The 21,551-nt window shown below is 35.9% G+C and overlaps 1 protein-coding gene across 4 annotated transcripts in view; it reads right to left on the bottom strand.

Moving 5' to 3' along the window:
- LOC150095638 (phosphoserine phosphatase-like) overlaps positions 1 to 21,551 on the bottom strand; it is a 142,874-nt gene that overhangs the window by 98,513 nt on the left and 22,810 nt on the right. Inside the window, exon 1 of one of the 4 annotated variants that reach the window (XM_090410820.1) lies at positions 8,154 to 8,405. The exons of the other annotated variants lie outside the window; for them this stretch is intronic. The gene's annotated coding sequence lies outside the window, so the exon portion shown is untranslated. Of the gene's footprint in view, positions 1 to 8,153; positions 8,406 to 21,551 lie in introns of those variants that run through there. 4 annotated transcript variants of the gene reach the window in all.

The raw sequence follows: 21,551 nt of genomic DNA, 5'->3' as shown, positions 1-21,551 counted from the left end.
CAGTTTAAAGTTTTCTACGTGTCGCAGAATTTTCATTGGAAAAAGCAACCGGATTATGCGAACCGATGATATGATGGCATATTATTGTTGGAACTGAAGACTGGGAACTGCTGGTCCTTCTAAAACTACGAAAACTGGTAATTAAAAAAAAAACAAGATTTTTCTTTATCTACGGTATAAAATCATTATCAAATTCCTGATATGCACCCAGGTGGGGAGGCGAATGGGTGCACACAATTTCCGTTATTAATCATCTACAATTGATTATAATAAGTAATAACCAATTATAATTAAAATATTATTATTACGTAACACCTCCAGGGAGTCCAAGGATTCATCGAGAGAGGACACCTACTCTACAACTCTCCGTCTCCACCAACCACAACTAACTTCATCTACACTGACGCCATCTACCGCCGACCACCACCACTAGTATTTTCGCATACAATCACAAACATCCATGCCCACGGCCTTTTGACAGGAAGGCGAATACTCTAACCACTCGGCCAAACAAGAGGGCAAAATATTATAGTTATTAATCCATTATGTATGGGTTGCATTCCTAAATACCATTTTCTATATTAGCGAAATTATTCGAATGCAACTCCGAAATTCGACTGCTGAATTACACGGTTCAATCCATTTTTCGATTAGATTTCAGCTTTCAATGAATGAATCGATTGAGGATAATTCCAATATAGTCGATTTCGTCAAGAACTATGTCGATTTAGTAACCAAATCGACATAGAATAGCAACAGATTAATACCAGCACTTAACAAGTGCTGGTATTAATCTGTTAAAGTTATTAAAGTTAAAATAACCGAAGTTTTATATTTGTCAGAAATGGCACGTAATCTGAATACGTAAGGGAAATTGGAGAGGTTCTGACGTGCTCATATGCCAGTGGAACACAAATTTCTTTACGAACTACAGGAAGATTTGTGCTAATTCAAAAGTTTATTTCTGTTAATATAATATGTAGAGTCAACTGCTAGGTATCCATGACCTAAGCAATGGAGGTTAAATTGGATTCGAAAGTAGGCTATGCACCGATTATTAATACAGTTGACCCTTGAACGCGGGGGTTAGGGGGGTGACCCCGCAGCGAAAATCCGCGTATAACTTTTTGACTCCCCAAACACTTAACTACTAATAGCCTACTGTTGACCGGAAGCCTTACCAATAACATCATCGATTAATACATATTTTGTACGGTATGTATGTATTATATACTATATTCTTATAATAAAGTAAGCTAGAGAAAAGAAAATGTTATTACAGAAAATCGTAAGGAAGTGAAAATACATTTACAGTACTGTATTAATCGATACCGTAAGTTTACATCGTCTGTTTACGAGATGAATCGTCTGTCAGTACTTAAATCATTATTCTCTTATATGATACTGTAGATGTTATACGTATTACTAACACTAGACATCCAAAATGAAAAGATAATGTAAAAAATAAATTCCTATTTATTTACAGGTATAACGATTCATGCATTGATATTGAAGCAGCAGCAATGATTGCTTTATGGTAGTCTAGTGCAATCGATACGATTGCACCGCGGTAGTCGAGCCTACACACTAATAAATTAATCGTTATATTTTTTTAATTTCATGCTAATTAGTTTAACTAATTAGCAAGTTATTTTATGTAGTTATGATTTAATACTGCATCTTTACGTTTGTTTACATTTCTCTCGACTGCGAATGGCCATGTACTGTCTGCAAGATTAGATTTGTATATATTTTACGTAGTAAATGATAAAATACAATAGAAACTACATATATTTTATGCATTCATGACATTTCATATATATATATATATATATATATATATATATATATATATATATATATATATATATATATATATATATATATACACACACACACACAAAGCAAACTGACAATTGACTGGCTGTAGGGTTGAAAAATATTTCGAGAAATAATGGGAATTTTGATATTTAAATAGCAATGTTCGAAACTTGAAAATTAATTAAAAACATTAATGTAGTGGATACTTAATAATCATGGAATCCGTAAAGTTGATAATGAAGCCAGTAACTTATCCAGACGGGGAAATGGGAATTAATGGAATTTTAATATGCGAGATACTGAATGGAAGAATGAAACTGATAATACAAAAAAAACTAGATTGTAGAAAATCAGTGACAAATATCGACTGCTTTTATTCACTGAGAACAGCCAGTGTCTGCTAGTCTTTCGCTGAGAATGGGAAAAATCAATAAAGCACGTTGTAAGAAAAAAAGTAATTAAATCAGCTATTTAAGTGTGATAGATAAGCGACAATTATCAACTTCACAATACTTAACACTGTTCAATAAAGAAAACAACGCAAAATTTGAATTAGAATTTAATTGTGATTATTCCCGTCCAGACCAGTAAACAATGATCAGAAAAGGAAATACTTCTTGCCAGGCAATATTGACCATAATAAGTTAGGAGAATAAGACTGAAATCTCGTTTGTTGGTGAGCAGATCTACATAGATTTAACAGTTCGGTTATTTTAGTAAACAATCGAGAATGAGATTGGTACCTTCTGAGTGAAAGTTTGCAAAGTGGAGAGAGGGTGAACGAAAAAATTAGAAATCGCATCCAGGGAAGGATGCGATTTCTTTTATTGCTGGAGTTCAATTATGGCGAATTACTTTTCACGAAGAGGGTAAAACTGGTGGGGATAACGGCTCACAAAGGGAGAAAGGGATCCATCTCGAAATTGAGAGTTTGAGACAAAAAGCACCACTCAAACATCAATGTAAAATAATTTGATTCTACTGCTATATTTGTGTATTTTATGGATAATCAAAAATACTTGTAATTTGCATATCAAAGAACTGTTTTGTTTCTTTAATTTTTTTTTTTTTTTATATATTTTAAAATTTCCATAGGTCTAAAACCTAATCTAAGGCAAGGTCCATTCTGCTGTTCATGAGAAAATCTTTATAGTTAAGCTTTAATTAACCTTTGTTATTCTTTATAAGAGTTAAGCGCTTGTAGGCAGTTCTTTGTGTATAAATTATGGAGAGCATTAAAAAAACTTACTAATTTGAGAATAATGAGGAAGACTGAAGAGTTTCTGAGGTCCCCCCCCCCACTACACTTATACCACTTTTTATTGAGAGTTCAATAAATCAGTTACAGCTCAATTTCAAAATTTGTAGGAAAACCAAATAAGCATCGCATACGAGATGGTTATCGGGTTTTTGTACAAATCATTTGTTCATACCGATCATTACGCTGCGAAAAATTGAACGAATAAAAAGCAACGTAAACTATATGGTGGAGATCCAAGTTATTAATATTAGTCAGGAATGATTTGGGGTTAGGCTCCCCCAGGCAGCTGGGTTTAAAGGTCATCAGGACCAACAGTATCTTGCTAAAGAGTGCCTCTGTATGACCTACTGATCATTAATAGCTGAAAAAAAAAAAAATTCGGTCACCGATAAAAAAAAAGCGATGGGAATAAAAAATAAATAAAAGCTTCGACGATAGATGCCATGATTCTTGTCTTGGACGCCCTTTAGTCTAAGACCAGTTCGGACCGCAGTGAATGATTTTCTGCTGGTTTGACCTGTTTCATACCTGAGCACTCGACATTATATAATTCAGTGTGAAGACTCATTTTTTAGGGGGGGGGGGAAATCAGTCGTACACGTTTTATCTAGTTCAATATCTGAAAGCACGCAGTGAAAATAAGAAGGTGAAAGAAGAAAGAGAAAGAACTCAAGTTACGTAATTATTGATTTGAAGGCCTTACGGAGTTTATTTACCAGAAGTGAGGTTAAACCGAGCAAAAAAATTAAAGAATACAAGGTCATAGGATGTTTATAACTGATGGACAAAAGATTTCTTCATGGTTTAGGAGGTCAGAGAGTATTCGCACGACCTCTTGTTGTTAATGAAGGCTAATTTGCGTGGGAAGAGCTAGCGATACTCACTAGAAAGTCAAAGAGAATTAACAAAAGGCATCATGCTACTAAGTTATGACTTGAGATATGCGAAATTCCACCCGTTGTTTTTATATTTCCTTTTGCTAGATGCCTGCATGCGCTGAAAGGATGCAATTAGTCGTAACCTATATAAAGTTGCAACATTTGTAGCCACGCGACAACGCAGTGGTTGAATAATTGAAATAAAAACAACTCGCGCGTTTTTATTTAAAGAATAATTTGGAGAAAGCCATCTAAACTAATAAAATAAAATACTCCCGCGCTCTTCAACATAAAATGTAATGAAGCAATGTAACTTACTGTACTTAACAGAATGTCTTCGACCTTTCCGAAATGCCAAAGTATTACTATAAACCGCCCCACCCATCCCCAATGTCAAAGACTTTCTCATGGCAGATGCTAATTAACTAGAAGAATATGCAAATATATAAAGCACAATTAGTTCGCATTTTCCAACACTTGTTTACGTGTAAAAAAATCCGTTCCCCATCCTTTACTTGCCATATCTTTATGCAATATTTAGGGATGGCCTCTTGATCTCACCCCGTCCCCTTCCAGTCAAAAAATTCCAGTGCTCCAACTACTTACATTCTTAATTATCATCCCTCCTACTTAGCAGTCTCTATAAATTCCATTTCACCAATCTATCCACATGGCTAAAATTAGTATTAACAAAAATCATCACAACAACTAGAAAACGAAGAGCAATCACCATTTTCAGATGAGAATTTCTTATGCATCACCGATTTCAACTGCGTTCAACTGGTATCTCTCTCTCACTCATATAACCGCTTGTGTTCAAATCAATCTGAACAAATACTATATTACAGTAATTCCTAATTCTTATTTCGAATGCATTCTTCCAAATCACTCGTAAAGTTAGTATCCTACAAATCAAAAACAGCAGTGGTCTACTAGAGAGAATGCAAGATCCTACTGGTGACCACTCCTCCTTTGAAACTGAGCTCCTCTATACATAACAATGACAGAGAAAATCAGCAACTTATGATATTCCATTCGGCAATCTGTTAAGCGCCTTTGCAAATTCCTATCATAGCATACGCATCTCCATTAAAATTATGAATGTGTACTACGGTCACTTTCACATAACATGCTGGCCTCTAAATCAAACCCGTCTTCTACCCAAAATCGTAACCTGTTCGCCACTAATCTTTCGAAAAAGGCAGAACTATAACTGGATGTTTCTGCTTGGCTAATTTTATGCAACAGGACTATTCTTCCCTCCATTCTGGGATACTTCTGGACACGTGGTCATCATTATGCATCCAAGTTAAGGACATAGTAAATCCTTTATCACACTTTATAACAATATGGAAATATTCTACCCATACAATCGCTGTATTTACATCGACAATATCTCAAACCCTCCAAGCCCACGACCCTCGCGCTCGGATGGACCAAAGTCCATCTTTCAACATTCAGGATGATCCTCTAATAGAATAATCATTAGTTCAACTGTAACGCCTGTTTGATCACTTCCATCTATGTGCAATGGACGTCGTATCACCAAAAACGCAACGATACACACAAAAGGTACTTATGCAGTAAACAAAGAACTGCATTTAAAGGAAAGGGCAATATGATTCCTTGATATCAGAGAATAGGAAGCGAAATGAAGCCTTAATTTTTAGATATATCAACATATACAGAACTGAATAGCAATTCTACAATGAAAGCACACAGGAAAACTATTGGCCTAATAGGAAATGATTACCTTGGATGGAAAAACTTCAGACCACCTACTCGAGTTTATGGGGTACTAAGTTAAGTTATACAAGGAATCCCAGTTCGTGTTGACGATAGTAGTTTGCCAGCTCAGATGGTGTCAAATCAGCTAGCAGTTTTTCAAAGGGGACAAGAGGAGCACTTTCTTTGTCAAAAATTCATAATTCGGCCACAAAGTCATTTTACCAATAACTTTATTATTAAGTAAAATATTTAGGCCAGAGTAGTTTAGTTTCTTGATCAGAACTTTTTTAGGCTGTTGTCTGCAACTACCGCGCCCCAGACCGAGACTGTCACATCTGTTAACTGCATAGTCTTCTGGCGCCGAAGTATTGTTTTACGGGACGAAAAACCCGAGTTCCTCCCCCCCAAAAAAACCCATCTTTCCTCCTGTCAGCTGAAAGGGCCTTGGTTCTGCCAAAGATTGCCGGCTGGAAATGGTATGCCTGTTTGGTACTGTTCTCATTCCCCCGATGGTATTGCGACTTTTCTTTGTTGAAAAGTAGAGCTAATATTCATGAGAGGCAGAATATGACAACCCGATTAAGTCAAGGAAATTTTTTAGAAAGGAGCATCATGGAATATTTGGTAAATGCTTAGAGGGAAAAAAATGGAATACAGAAAATTTCTTCTATCCTAACGATTAGAATTATTCGGTTAATGGTTTCTCCTTGATGGCATTAATGAACGCTAATTGAAGCACTGTTAGTTCGTACTCCAGAAGAGTTCTAGCGCAACTGAAAGAATGACGGGGCATTCCATCCTTCGACTGGAAAAGACCCAAGTTCGATTCTCATTGTAACGAGAAAAATTTTCATATGAAGGCGAGGCAGCCGATTCATGCAGGCAAATAAAAGTACTGGTGGTGGTAGATGGCGTTGGGAGTAGATGGAGGATTAAACAGTGTTGACGATGGGTACCCTCCTGCAATGAGTCCTTGGAGAAGTCGCGTAATAATAATATCGCTAAATTGTTAGATCATTTACAAGTTTACCTAATTCGGAATGCGCATGTAAACTAATACCTAACGGATAACCCAGAAACGTATATAATATGAATGAATTAAATTTTCATCTGACAGAACTGGAAACGACAAACAGGTCAAGTTTATCATCAGAAAAATAAATAAAATAAATTCTTGCAGATATTAAATGCACTTTCTTAATTTATCTACCAAAGACGTCACGTCTACTTTGGATCATATATATATATATATATATATATATATATATACACACACATGTCCTGATATTTAAATATCTGGCAACCCCAGTAAACTCATTCTCATCGAGTAATGTAATGCACTGATATAAGCTAAGTTAAAACAATAGCACAAACAAAACAAACTCAACATTTGTTTAGTACCTACTGCGTTGGAATTCGGCCATGGCATATAAAATATACACAGCGTGAACTATGCTTTCGAGCACTGCTGTATGGCCTTGATTTGTATTCCCCTGCCAACCCAAAGCAACTTGGACGGAAAGTTAAAAAAAAAAATCTTTTTTATATTTCATTTTCAAACCTGTGGTATATCCAACCTTTTAAAAGTTACTTGCAGACGACTATCGAATTGCATTCCGAAATATGTTAAAAAGGAATTGTGAGAATATGGAATACTCTTCTTACCCCACTCCATGTTTTTAACATTATTAATACAGTACCTTCAAGGAATCCTTGGATCACTTCCTGTTCTTATAGGCCAACGCTTTGTCCTACCCTTCTCAATATTTCAAGTGAAGCGTAGAACCAAAGTGTACACTATTCACTAAATTAGGGTAGAGCGAGTGCACAACAACCACATCGGAAAATACTATTAAGTATTTAGTGGTAGCAAAACATATCTAATAAGCACAGAAAATAAAATAAAAAATATAAAATTCAAATAAGATTAAAGCAAATAGTTTGTAATAGAAGTTAATGTCGAGAGTCGTTAATGACTTAAAATTGTACAAATTTGACTTACAAAATTTGGAAGCAATGATTACTAATGCTCTTACTTTATCTCTCCTTCCAAATAACTTCGCTTATATTTAAATGAAGTGTTTATTTGTGAGGAAGAGACAAATTACCATTATCACTTGAAAGATTTCACTTTTCCAACGTATTATATGAGATTTAAGAAATGCGGATTTAATTATTTCTATAATGTAATAACTTGGTTTTTGATGGAAGTATATCCTAAAAGAACTGACTAGGTTTACAGTCAATTTATTTTCAGTGGAGCCGTGAACCACTTTCGAGAGTTTAATGATTTTTTGTTAAAAAAATATACTAATAAAATGTTTAACGCCTTCCTAACGATAACAGCAGTTCAGAGTATAAAAGACAAAACTTCGCGTTCATTTCGTAGCCAATAATCGTATGCATAATATAAACATTTGTTGATCATATTTCGATAAAGATAAATTAATAAAATAACACCTTACCGGTTGAATGGTTTCTAGTTAAGAGCTATTTCTCATTTTGATCTAGAGAATTACCTAGGAAATAAGGGGAAATTAAGACACCATATGGAATAGCTAGCAGAAGTCACAGTAGCATTACTCAACCGGTTTTCCGTTAAAACTAGAGAAATCGGGTCACCTGTTAATGGTGGCAGGCGTAAATAAAACAAAAAAGGAAGCTCTTCGCTCATGGCAACAGTACAAGAAAAACAGGTACACTTTCATACCCTACAACTAATGCTGTGAAGTAAACAGCAGCCGAAGTTGCCTTCCGCAAGAATAAGTCATATGTCACCTTCATGGTGAATACGAAAATAAAATTTAAAGCATTACCAATATTTACTACTATGTCGAAAATAAGTCGCTTTTAAATAAATAAAAATGAAACTATATACCAACACACTTCATTATATTAAAAATAAATAAATGCTGCCAATTGAACTTTTACATCTGGCAACTTCCTAGGATATTAATTAACGATTGCAGTTCACGCAGCAAGGCGCCACATAAACTTCCTAGCGTGTTTACAAACAAAGACAAAAAAAAAAAAAAGTTAAGGAGTCGTTCATAAATATCGCAACGCTTTTATGGAGAGATTTTCGGAAAGGAAGAAAGAAAAGGGAGTATTTGGAATGAGATCAAGCCACAAAAGTGGATTTATTTTCTTTGAAAAAAAAAAAAAAAAATTCGGATTTGGAAAAAAAAAACTTAATATATGTATAAAATTCAACTTCATTTAAAAACGAAAGAAAAAGCCTACTAATTACATAAAAGATAACATAATGCTGTATATTTTAAGAATTACTCATTATTTCTCTCCACATTTGGTACCTATTGAACAAAATATTGGTTGCTTTCGTGTATTTTAAATACTTAAAACATTGCAACTTCTTTTGTTGAGCAAAGTTTTCTGATCTGATCTTCCTCTATTTTATGTAGCAAAATTCACTGATATCTGAAAATTACGATACACCCTGGTCCAAATTTCATATACAGAATTCACCCTTCACTAAATATTAGCACAGGTAATTTGCTCTGTTCCTTCCCACAGGTATCTACAGGGTCAGATCGTGATTCTGTCAACAGTCTGTTTGGCACTACCATTTCCTCGAGCCATTTAATATGAATTTTGCAGTATGACCTGGAACCCTATATTTCATTGAGCCACTTCAATGGAATCAAAGAACAGATATCAGAATGTATATATAACTTTTACGGTGCAATCCTTGTTAAATCTTTCAGCATTATGACAGGGAGTATTAGTGCGGATTAGGAAAATATCAGCACCATTACGGTTAAGATTACACTCAACTTACGAATGTGCTTTTGGCATCTGTCATGCACAAGTTCATCTATTTAATCCAGAGTGTGTATTACAGTTCGTCGCAGCACATCTTTCCATTAATACATCTAATCTAACACCAACTCAAGTAGCTCATAATGTCGAACTGGAGCAAGTGCTGAGATTATATCTGACTTGCATGTATCAGACAATGTTCTGATATAACCTTCTACAACTGTGAAAGTCCTGAACTCCTAGTTCAGGATGGGATATTTCTTTTTCCTCTTGTGCCTTATCCCATCTCTTTGGGGTTGGCCTTTTACATGATGCGACTTTTATGCGCGCAATCCCAACTGACTTGTCACAGAGCCTGACGTTGGGGTGAGGTATTTGTTATGTCTGTAAAAGTGTGTGTTCACGGGGCCGGTTGCCTGTTCTGAGGGACCAAAAACCTGAGTTTCCAAGGGAAACCCTCCATCTTTAGTCGAAAGAGACCAGATAAAGTTTCCTCACGTCATGGACCGGAATCGAATCAGGGTCTTTCCGACCGAAGGGCTTCGTTAAACACCACAAAGATATTCTTGTGTTGTTTTCTATTCATATCGCCTAAAGATTCTTCCTGCAATGATGAAAGTGGAAATCGACAGAACAGAAAAGCTAGAACAGAACACGTGCAATTAACACATACTACACTAACCCCATAGCCACAAGTTACACAAAGTTGATGGCAAGTTCCGTCTTTTTTCCTTTGAAGAATAGAAAAAAGCATAGAGGATTTAATTAGTTGCAATTTGAGTTACACTTCAAACTAAATAGCGATAGGTTTCATTGCCATTATTAAACTTAAAATTTTAGTTTTTCCCGATTTCTTTGTTTTTGTGGCTTCACATTCTCAATCCCACTGCATCGAAGAAATGACGTCACAGGCAGCAAAGCATGGAATTCTTTGAGCCCATATCAGGGAAACTACTGACAGTTTCGATAAGAGAGCGAGACCAGGGCTGGATTAACCATTAAGCAAAATAAGCACGTGCTTAGGGCATCATGGAAAGGGGGCACTACAGAATTTCTGCTTTAGTTAGATGACGAATTTAATTTAAATTAATTTTTCATTATTTTTATCTTATCTTACTTTTTCCTACTTTGTTTCAATAATGACGTGTAGAAGAACCTAATAAAACTCGAACCACGTGCATGACGGTTCGTTTACACCGTATTATCGCTCACGACACTTTCTGGCACTACCGTTGAGTCAAATGAGGTAATTTTTTATAATAACGTAACCATTTTATTTTCCTGTCTGTTTTAGGTCTTGTTTTAATAAATTATGTCTTATAAAAGGCTCCAGAAGCAAATATAAAACAAATCACGTGGTTGTCTCAGAAACGCGCCTCCGGTAAAAGGCCTAGCTGTCGCAGAAGTGCGACTCTGGTAAAATAAGAGTTAATTAAAGCACAAGATTCAGCTGTAAGCCGAAAATTAAATTGTTCGTATGATCTTGCCTGTGATATGTGTAACTGTGTTCATTGCCACCTAATAATCAACAAAATAATCTTTTTATTTCTGTATTTAACAGATCCCAAGAACCAAGATGAAACTAAATTGAAAGCCCAAACGGCTATTTTTCTGGCATCCTTAAATAATAATTAAGGGGATATAAATCCCTTGTTGTTCAACTGCCAGTAAGCAAAACTCTAAGATCGAGAACTACGAATCTGAGTTCCATATATATATACCGAAAAACTATCGGCGAATCCAAGTGTAAATGACCACTTGGTAGTACAACACCATGGCAACTCGAAGCAAAGGTGGAGCAAGAGCCCACACTATCCTTGATATTTTCTCATAATGTTAAAACACAGCCCCTAGGGGATATAATACTGTAATAACATTATGAGGCGAGGTCACTACCCAGACCGGTTTCAACCTTTTTTTGGAGTCTTATCAGTGAGTAGATAGACCTGGAAAATAACAAGGTTTAAGTGAAAAGAACTTACATACCTTTACTATACGAATGCCATAGAGGTGTGTTTGTATATTTATTATAACATAAATTGAAAGCCAAACGGCTATTTTTCTGGCATCCTTAATAATAATTAAAGGGTTGCAAATCCGTTGTTTGTGTTTTTACATTATGAGAAAATATCAGGTATAGTGAGGGGGCTTGCTCCACCTTTGCTTCGAGTTGCACTACTAAGTGGTCATTTACACTTGTATTCGCCGATAGTTTTTCGGTATATATATGAAACTCGTAGATTCGTAGTTCTCGATCTTAGAGTTTTGCTTACTGGCAGTTGAACAACAAGGGATTTGTATCCCCTTAATTATTAAGATGAAAGGTGCTCAGTTAAGTGGTGCACAAAAGCGAAAACTATCAAAAAATAAACAAGATAAGAGTTTGGAATTAAATTCCAAGACTGCAAAACTGACTGATTTCTTCACACAAGTTCCACAACATTATATACCAATTCCTGATCAGAGCCAATCTCTCTCATTAGAAGTGGACAGAAATACCACTTTGATCACTACAAAATCAAAATTGATGTTGGAATCATCAAGGTGTCACAAGCAGGTTCATCTAGCACATGTCTCACTACTGACCTGACCTCACTTTATGTTGATGCAAGTTGTTTACAAAGCATTCTGAGGTTGAAATAATTGCTGAAAATGAAGGTTTAGTGGGCCATGGTGATGATGGTGAATTGATTCAGTCTGCAAAAGATGAAGTGTGTATATATATATATATATATATAGCAAAAGATCCAGGGTTGTGACTTGATTTCTCTGCTGATGACGTAGCTTATTGGACTGCTTGTGTACCCAGTGACTGTAAACACCAGAACGGGGTCTTACCGACATTTCAGTAGTGACAAACTAGTAAGATACTGTTTGCAGAAACTTTTTGTCGGGACAAAACCAATGGTGAGGAATACAAGAGAGAGTGGTTATTGTATTCACCATCAACGGGATCAGTTTATTGTTTTGTTTGTAAACTGTTTGCTCCTAAAAATTTCTCAAATTTTGTTACAAGAGAAGGGTTCAGTGACTGGCGAAATACTATTGTAATTAATCAACATGAAAAAAGCACTACTCCCTGAGACTCTATGCTAACATACTTTACTCGCAGACAAGGTGTAGGGTTGGGACAACAGTTGGAAAAACAAATTCAGGAGGAGTGTGCTTACTAGGAACATGTTCTGAGGTGTGTCATAGCTGTTATTCGTACGTTAGCTGAACGTGGCTTGGCTTTTCGAGGAACAGAAGAAAGATTTGAATCATTGCAAAATGGGAACTTTTTACGGTTGCTTGAGCTCATAAGTCAGTTTGATCCATTTTTAGCAGGTCACATTGCAAAATATGGGAATTGTGACAAAGGAAATCCTTATCTGTCCAAAGCCACCCGTGAGGAACTCATTCAACTGATGGCTCAAAAGGTCCACGTTGATGAAGTAAAATCTTCTGGTTATTTTAGTTTATCAGTTGATTCAACACCAAATCTGTCACATATCGACCAGTTAGGTGTTGTACTTAGGTACTTAAAAGATAGACAGCCAATTGAACGCTTTTTAACCTTTCTGGAAATAAAAAGCCATACCGGTGAGGAAATGGCAAATCAGGTGTTGCAGTACTTACGTAAAGTTTGTCAGCTAAACTTTTCAAAATGTAGGGGTCAGTCTTATGACAACGCCGCTAACATGTCTCGGCGTTATAAGGGGATGCAGCAAAAATTTTTAGAAACAAAACAAGTTTGCTATATATATGCCCTGTACAGCTCATTCACTAAATTCGGTAGGCCGAAGTGCTGTTGACTGCTGTCAAGAGGTGGTTAATTTCTTCTCTACAGTGCGGTTGCTCTATACTTTTTTCCAGCCTCAACCAGCCGGTGGACAATTCTTAAAGGTTGTGTTGGAAATGAAGATGTCTTAAAATCCCCTCTGATTCCAGATGGGAGGCACATGCTATGGCAACAGCAGCAATTTTGAAATCTTTCCTTCAAATTTTAGAAGCGATAGACTGTATAGCCGATGACCAGTCACAAAAGGGAGACACTAGAAGAGAAGCAGATCATATTGCAAAAAGATGCAAAAGCTAGAATTCGTTTTTATGTTGAATTTTTGGGATAAGATTTTGCAAAATTTTCATAGAGTAAGCCAAGTTCAACAGAATGAGGATGTCAACTTAAAAACATGTGCAGATCTGTATGGATCATTAGCTGACCAATTGTGCACTTCACGAAATGAATTTGAAAGATATGAAGCAGCTACAAAGGAAGTGCTACCAGATGTTGATTAAAAGGCAGCCCAAACTCGCAAACGTATCAGAGAGAAGGTACCCAATGACGGAGATGTTCCAGAAGTATATCTGAATGGAAAAGATAACTTTCATATCACCACCTTTTACACAATTGTTAACAAACTTGAAACTGAGATGAGAAGAAGAAGAGGAGAGATATACAAAGAAATATCAGAGAGATTTTCCATTCTAAGTGATGTGCCACATAATGCTACTTCATCTACTGAAATTGAAAGGTATTCTCAGTGTTGTTAGAAGCTGATTGATGCTTACTCAGAGGACTTGAACACTAATTTCTCAGCTGAGCTTCAGCAGTTTCACTCATGTGGGCCATAAGTTCAGTGCAACAAAAAACATGTAAAAACAAGATTCAGTCATGCTGAACTTTATAAAATAATTGTAGAAGACAATATTGAGTGTGCCATTCCAAATGTAGACATTGCCTTTCGTATATTTTTAACATTAATGGTCACAAATTGCTCAAATGAGTGTTCATTTTCTCAGTTTAAGTATATTAAAAATCCCATCAGAACAACTATGCAACAAGGCAGGTTGAATGCTTTATCTCTACTAAGTATAGAAGCAGATGCGTTACATAAGATGAATTTTGAGGATCTGATCAAAGACTTTGCAATTAAAAAAAAGTAGGAGAAAACTTTTCAAATCTAAATAAAGTTGAAGCATACAAAAATAAACATTTTCCATTTTACTATAAGTTTTGTTTAATTTTGAAATATAAAAATGTATTTTATGGTTTATTATTGTTTATATTTTAAATTACATATATATGGGGCACCAAAATCTTTCAAGTGCTTAGGGCCTCTATGGGTCTTAATCCGGCCCTGAGAGAGACTACCACTGAAGTTATAATTCTAATATTTTTTCAGTTCTCCTACAAAACATGTACATTTATGCATTAAAAAATTTACTCTCGACTTATTTTAAAATCATCTGTAGCTCGCCAATTTAAGACCGATTCTACCTGCTCCCTTTGAAAATAACACATGAATGGGTTTATTCAATTCCTAAAAGGGAAATAAAGGGATACAAATAATTTGATGATTTTAAGTCAATATTTTTAAATTCAAACATTGAACTTTTATTACTATTTCATTTTAAAATTTAGTTCATATGAAAAGTTTATCTGGAAATTGGTTTTTGGAACTTCCGTGACCACCAGAAAATGTTTGTCTGGAAATGGCGTCTTCCTTCCTGTCGACCCATTTCCCCACTCATTTGTTATTTCTCAATAATAACTGCTAGGAGAGAAACATTTTGTAATAGACTTCCATTTTTCTTTTTTAATTAGCCAATATGATTTCACCTTTCTAAATGTACAGAAATTAGAAGTCTAATCATTTTCTCTGAATTAATTTGTTTTGCATTTTTGTTGAAATGTCTTGAATTAAATTTCTGTATTCAAATTCGTATCTGGTATTTTGCATTTCAAAAATCACCAAATAAAATGTTAGAATCATGCAACAGATAAAAGTTCTAGACAGTTTGTATCGGTAATTCTGAAAGGTCACAGACTGACTAATCAAAAAAGGAAGAGTTGAAATCAAACAGATAAATATGACGGAAGATGTTTACTCATCCCTGCAAAGTAGTCACTATTGCGATATTTAAACGATAAGTCTGTATCAAGAATGCTTAATCTGCCCATGCTTTATCAAAGCCGATTAGCGTTGCCACCCAGTGGGTTTAGTTGCTTTTATTATCTGAAGGTTTTAGCATAACCATCTAATTAAATAAAATTTCATACTTTTGGAGCAAGCAAACAGCTTAGTTGTGGTTTCGAAACATTTTTAAATGTGAATGTTCTTCGTCACTTTATAGGACACCCCCAAACGAACTCACTTCGCTCCACACTAATTTTAACACTTCATATTATAATTCTGCGATATTTATTTGTTTAGAATTACTAAATAATATCTATGGATTACTTCGATATAAGTTGTTTAATTGATTTCGAACCAATTCAAAGACATTCTTCAATAATTCTAAATTAAATACCCCGCAAAATTATATTAAATACTATGGAATTTGTAAAACTAATATAACATGAATTATTGCTTTTTTTTTTTTTTCAATGGGAATAATGCGGTCAAATGAGGTGTACATTTTTTCTTAAATTTAAAACCGTCTCTACTGTTAAAGTTTTTAAATTAGCAATGAAAAGTGACTAAAGTTGGAATATTAACGATCATGGCATTTTCATACCCACTACAGTTTTTATTGGCGCCATGAACTGAGCCAAAAGATAACTATTTTGACAAATCATGTATAATATTAGCATTCGGGAGCACGAGATGAGCAGTTGTCTTCCAATGAAATTCACCAATAGTCTTAGACCAGCTATTCTGTGATTGGCTGAAGATAACGGCTAGCTGGACATCAAAAGTAAGTGAAAGCTAAATCGGTTTGCCTATATTTGGGAATAAAAGATGTTAGTAAATTTATTTTATTTTATTTTATAATTTATGCATTTTTTAAAAAGAAATATTGTTATCATTGGATAGTTGTCCAATGATAATTCAACAGAATGAAGTAAAATAAGCAAAATGAAATACGGTTCACTTTACTCATTTCACTTGCTGTGGCGAAGTAAAAACCTCAAATTTCCAGTTTTTTGTAGTCGTGAGACTTGCTAAAGTTGAAAGTTCAGTTGTTATTACCACACAACGTCGGTGTAGTTTGGCTGCTGAACACAAGGAGCTCCAGTTAAGGTGAGTTAGCCGATCTCATACGGAGGTAGCAGGGTTTTTTCTCCCGCATACAGAAAAATCAGCCCTTCAGAACACACGCAATTTACAGATAAAAAATACTAGTTATGGTGGACGGTAGATAGCGTTGATGGAGATCATTGGTAGTAGAGCTTCGATGTAGTGGTGGAGATAGTTGTACAGTAGGTGTCCTTCCAAGATGCCTTGGAGGTGTCACGAGTAATAATAATTTTATTTCGGTACAGAGTTCTCAATACACCGCAAAATCACCAAAAAATTCCAATTACTCAAAAATCAAGTTTTGAAAGACCAGGAATGGAATAAACAAAACCAAACTGAAAGAAGAAATTTACTTAAATAAAGAGCCAAAACGCTTCATTTCGGCGATGCAAAATTATATAAATGAAGTGGATATTAAATCCAATATTATTTCAAAGCTGAATACTTTTTTAATATTTTTAAAGAGGTTAGGTATAGGTAAATGCATATTTTCTTATTGCGTATTACTTCTAAATTCGTACGAAATTTGACCAGAGAGCTTACGGGAATACACCTGCCTGCATTTACGAGTTGTTTGTCCTAGCTGGACCTTATAGGAGACATGATCGCTTTGCCCAAGAGTCCATATATTCGTCTCCTAGTGGTCCATTTTGATAAGGTTTCACTGGCCTGACAGCTGTTTCAAACTGGTTGGTTTTCAGAGACCAGATGCTTAAGTAAAGCCCACTCTAAAAATTAGGCGATCCCCGGGACCACTCCCTACGAGTGACCAAAAGATCGTCCAACTCAGCTTTGGTTCCACTCAGTGACAGGCTCACCCCACGACTGAGCAGAACTGCTCATATTCCAGGGAAAAGCATCCACCGACAAAGCCCCACACCAGAAAACACTTTCCACAGACTCAGGTTGCTATTTCAAGGCTAACTCCCCCGAAATCTTAACCACCCTCACCAGGAGCAAAATGCTGGAAGAAACCTTAAAGCCAAAATCTCTATACAAAGGATTTTTTTTTTTTGGCTACATGTGTAAAGCAGAATGCTTTTCATATTCCCCTTATCTGTATAGGAAAATGTATGAGTAGGGTAATATAGTGCGATAAGCTCTGCTGACGACAGAAGGGTAACAGCAATAGCCGAGCCTCAGTTAAAACTTCGTTGGCTACAGCACTGCCATCCATTACCCTCCCTGGATACCCATTTCAGTTGCCTCGTACGACATGCATGAACTACAGATTAATAAGTAAACCACCTCTAAAATTTAAGACGATCCCCTGGCCCACTCCCTGCGAGTGGGCAAAAGACATCCTACTCAGCGTTGGTTCCACTCAGTGACAGGCTTCCCTACCACTGAGCAGAACCACTGATATTGCAGGGAAAAGCATCCACCGACAAGGCCCCTCCCAGGCCAGGTGAGAACACCCTCCCCAGAGACTCGGTGCTCTCTCAGAGCAAACCCCTCGAAATCCAAGCCCCCCCCCCTCACCAGGAGCAAAATGCTGGACGAAACCTAAGAGCAAAATTTTCGAAATTCTGCGTCCATTTTAGTCGCCTCTTGCGACATGCATGGACTACAGTGGGGCTATTCTTATCCCGGCCACAACACGGGGGTTATACTAAGGAACGCGAAATGTCAGAGAGGTGCATATTTCGTAAGCGAACTTTCGGTCGGTGTGCAAAAGAAAATAAAGAGTCAGGAAGCTTCTTTTCGGCGATGCAAAATTATATAATAAACCAAGTGGATATTAAATTCAACATTATTTCAAAGCCGAATACAGAAACTATAAAAGTTTCATACGAAATTTAACCAGAGAGCTTACTGGAATACACCCGCCCAAATACTGAGAATTGGTATCTCCAATGTAAGATCACTGGCAGGAAAAAAGAATTAACTGGAAGAAAGATAAATCATTAAAAAAAATTAGTGACTAGTATCGAGCTTGCTGATTTCCAAATTAGCAAGACAATATGGAGAAAAATACAATATACAACAGACTTCAAAAAGCGGGTCTGTTGGCCAAGTGGTTAGCGTATCCTGCAGCTTCGAATTTCACTATGGGCATGGATGTTTTTGTAGTTGTCTTTAAGTGGGAGATGAATTTCAGCGTCCAGCATGCGACAGTACACTAATAATTTGAGTCCTGAAAAAGTTGCAGGTTTCCTGCCCAGGTAAAAATGAATAAAACAATTTTTAAAAATCATTAATTCAGCCATGCCACTAATGTGCTCTAGATTTACAACCTTTTGTGGCAGCGAGTCACACGCATACGTATTATTTAAAAAAATAGAAAAAATCATTCAACTACCCACTGTAGAAATGTATTCTAGGTTTATAAAAATGTCTTGTGGAAGGGAACCACATAAAAATAAGTACTCATTGTGTATCCTAACTCTAATAAAATATATTATTGTTGAAATAATCAGTTCTATGATCGATTTTTATTTATTTATTTATATACAGAAAAGAATGAAGATAACCAAAAATAATGACATCAAAAATCAGCTAAACGCCTGTTTCTGGATAGGGAGTAGGCAAGGCTGTTTTAGCCCTATCTAACTTTTGAGGACTGAGTGGACAGGTCAATCTCCACTGGTACCCAATCAGAAATAGCTGACCCAAGGCTTTCACTAGTTAAACATGCAGTGAATAAGGCGGCTGGCAAGTGGCGCCATCAGGTGATTCCTAACCCTAACACAATATTTTTAATGTCTGAAAGTAGTGTGGGTTCGACGGCCGATTTTCTTGAGTTTACAGGACGAAAAACCCCACTTACCCGTGCCAGAGATCCACAAATTCGTGAACCGGCCTAGGAAAGCCTTAGAAAATGTTTCTCTAGTCTGCGACTAGATTTGAATCCAAGTCTTTCTTCTTGCAGTCAAGCGCCACTTCTATTAAGCTACACAGGCTCTAAATAATGACATTTATGAAGATACGATTTTTAAAATAAGAGGCAAAAATATATTGCGAAACCATTTTTTGAAAATAGATGTTATTAAAAATGAATGCAAACAATTGGCAAAAATGATTCTAAATGCAGTATTAAAACAAAATACTATAAACTGATTGGTGAAACAACATAACATACCGATTTTCAAGCAAATCCAGAACTGTTTAAAAATAAGTTTAAGTTCGATTTGAATAACATTAAAATTAAGTAGAAAAATAACCTGGACACACAATTAACAGCTTGATTGAATTGTCTGATGAGCAATAACAATTTAGAAGAAATAGATCAGCAATAAATGTAATATTTCTATTAAAACAAATGACAGCATTTCTTTAAACAAAACACTTTACACGAGTTTCATTGATTTAACTAATGCATGACATAAAAGAATACAATTAAAAGCTCAAGAACCACATTAAAGATGAGAAAAATGCCGAAAGAAATTTCAAAAATTAATACAAAGACTATAATAATAAATATTATATAACTCTACAATACAGAACAAAGAAACCAAAAGAACCTAAGGAAGTAGAGAAGGTGACGCATTTAGTTCCACCTTATTTCATTTATAGTGATTTAGTGATGGATGAAATAAAATCAGCACACGAAATGATAAAGTGTGAAGTAAAAATTACAAAACATTTGGAGACTAAATGGATAGTAAACTCCATCTTTAGCCAGTCAGATTGCTGGCCCAAACACTCAATGATAATAAACAGTATACCATGAGAAGAGAATGACAGACACCTACTGCCGTCTCGTGATCCCAGTAGTTTACAGAACAAAAAACTTGAGTTATTGGGAAAAAATAATCCGCTTGGGTATTAAGAGATCAACTAACTTGGGACCCAGTTGAAGACTTAGCGAGTGGAATTTAATTTCGAACGATCATTCTACAGGAAGTCCAGCACTGTGGATGCAGCTATCATTTCCACAGGCATTTAGAAAGGTCGGGAAAAAAAAAATTGAAGCATGTCAACAGAATCTAGCAAACAGAATGGTCAAAATAAATATTTAAAAAATTGATTCTAATGGGGTAGAAGCAGAGAGAAAAATATAAGAGGATGATCTTGAGAACAGTTCGAGCCTGTGTAGCTCAGTGGCAGTAGTGTTTGCACTTAGTGCTAAACAGCGTGAAGATAGACAAGTTCAAGTCTAGTCGTCAACTAGAAGAACTTTTTAAGCCTTTTTTCGACCAGTTCCCAAGTTACTCGATCTTTGGCACAGGTAAGCAGGTTTTTCGTCCCATAAACTAAAAATCTATCTACCATAGGCTCCACACTATTTCAGACATTAAAATTATTAATGTTAGGGACCATGAGAATGGAGGCACTTGTTGAGTAGTCTGTTCACTGCATGCTGTTTAATTAGTGATAGCCTTGGGCCAGCTATCTCTGATTGGTTACCAATGAACTGCCCACTCAGTCTCCGAAGTTAGATAGGAATAAAATGGCATCGCCTACTCCCTATTTCCTGATTTTTTTTATCCCTTTAGCCCCAACTGATGAAGATTGGTGGATAGCACGTCTCCATCCTTCAGCCTTCGCTAATAATGAGCAAGTTATAAATGAACTGAGGCTCTCAAAGAGAAGGGTATATGACATACCACTTCTGCCATCTATCTAGCGGCCGCAATCTCTAACACTAATTGCCCTCAGTAGTGAGAGTTCTACTGGTGGTTTTGAGATACAGGAATAAAAACTAGTCTCCAAGAGAAAAATCCTAATTATGCTTATACTAAAAGATCTTAAGCCTAAGATTGACTAACTTGGCAACCACTAAAAGAAAGCTCTAGTTGGTGACCATAACCGAACATATACAACAATCCTTCCTTGGGTTACCTAACATTGTGGAAGCAAACATCATTGCCACAGGGATACAGATCGGTTTACTTAAAAATTCCGAAACTACGATGGCAGGCTAAGCTGATGTTTGTGAATTAAGCATATTTCTCTAACACTTTCCGTCTTTATTAGGATGAGAAACCTTGCCATCTGTTTGTGAGTGTGAATATTAAGAAATTTGAATTTAGAACTAAGCCTTTCATTGGTCAGTTCCCGAATTGAGCAATCGCTGGCACACGCAAGTTACTGTAATAATATAATATAGAAAAAACTATCTACTTTAATCTCTGC

Source organism: Typopeltis vanoorti, chromosome 20 (assembly GCF_054136105.1).
Source record: "Typopeltis vanoorti isolate ZY-2024b chromosome 20, IOZ_Tvanoo_1.0, whole genome shotgun sequence".
Taxonomy (NCBI): Eukaryota; Metazoa; Arthropoda; class Arachnida; order Uropygi; family Thelyphonidae; genus Typopeltis; species Typopeltis vanoorti.
The sequence above is the reverse complement of the archived record's forward strand: the minus strand, read 5'-3'. Positions and strand labels throughout refer to the sequence as shown.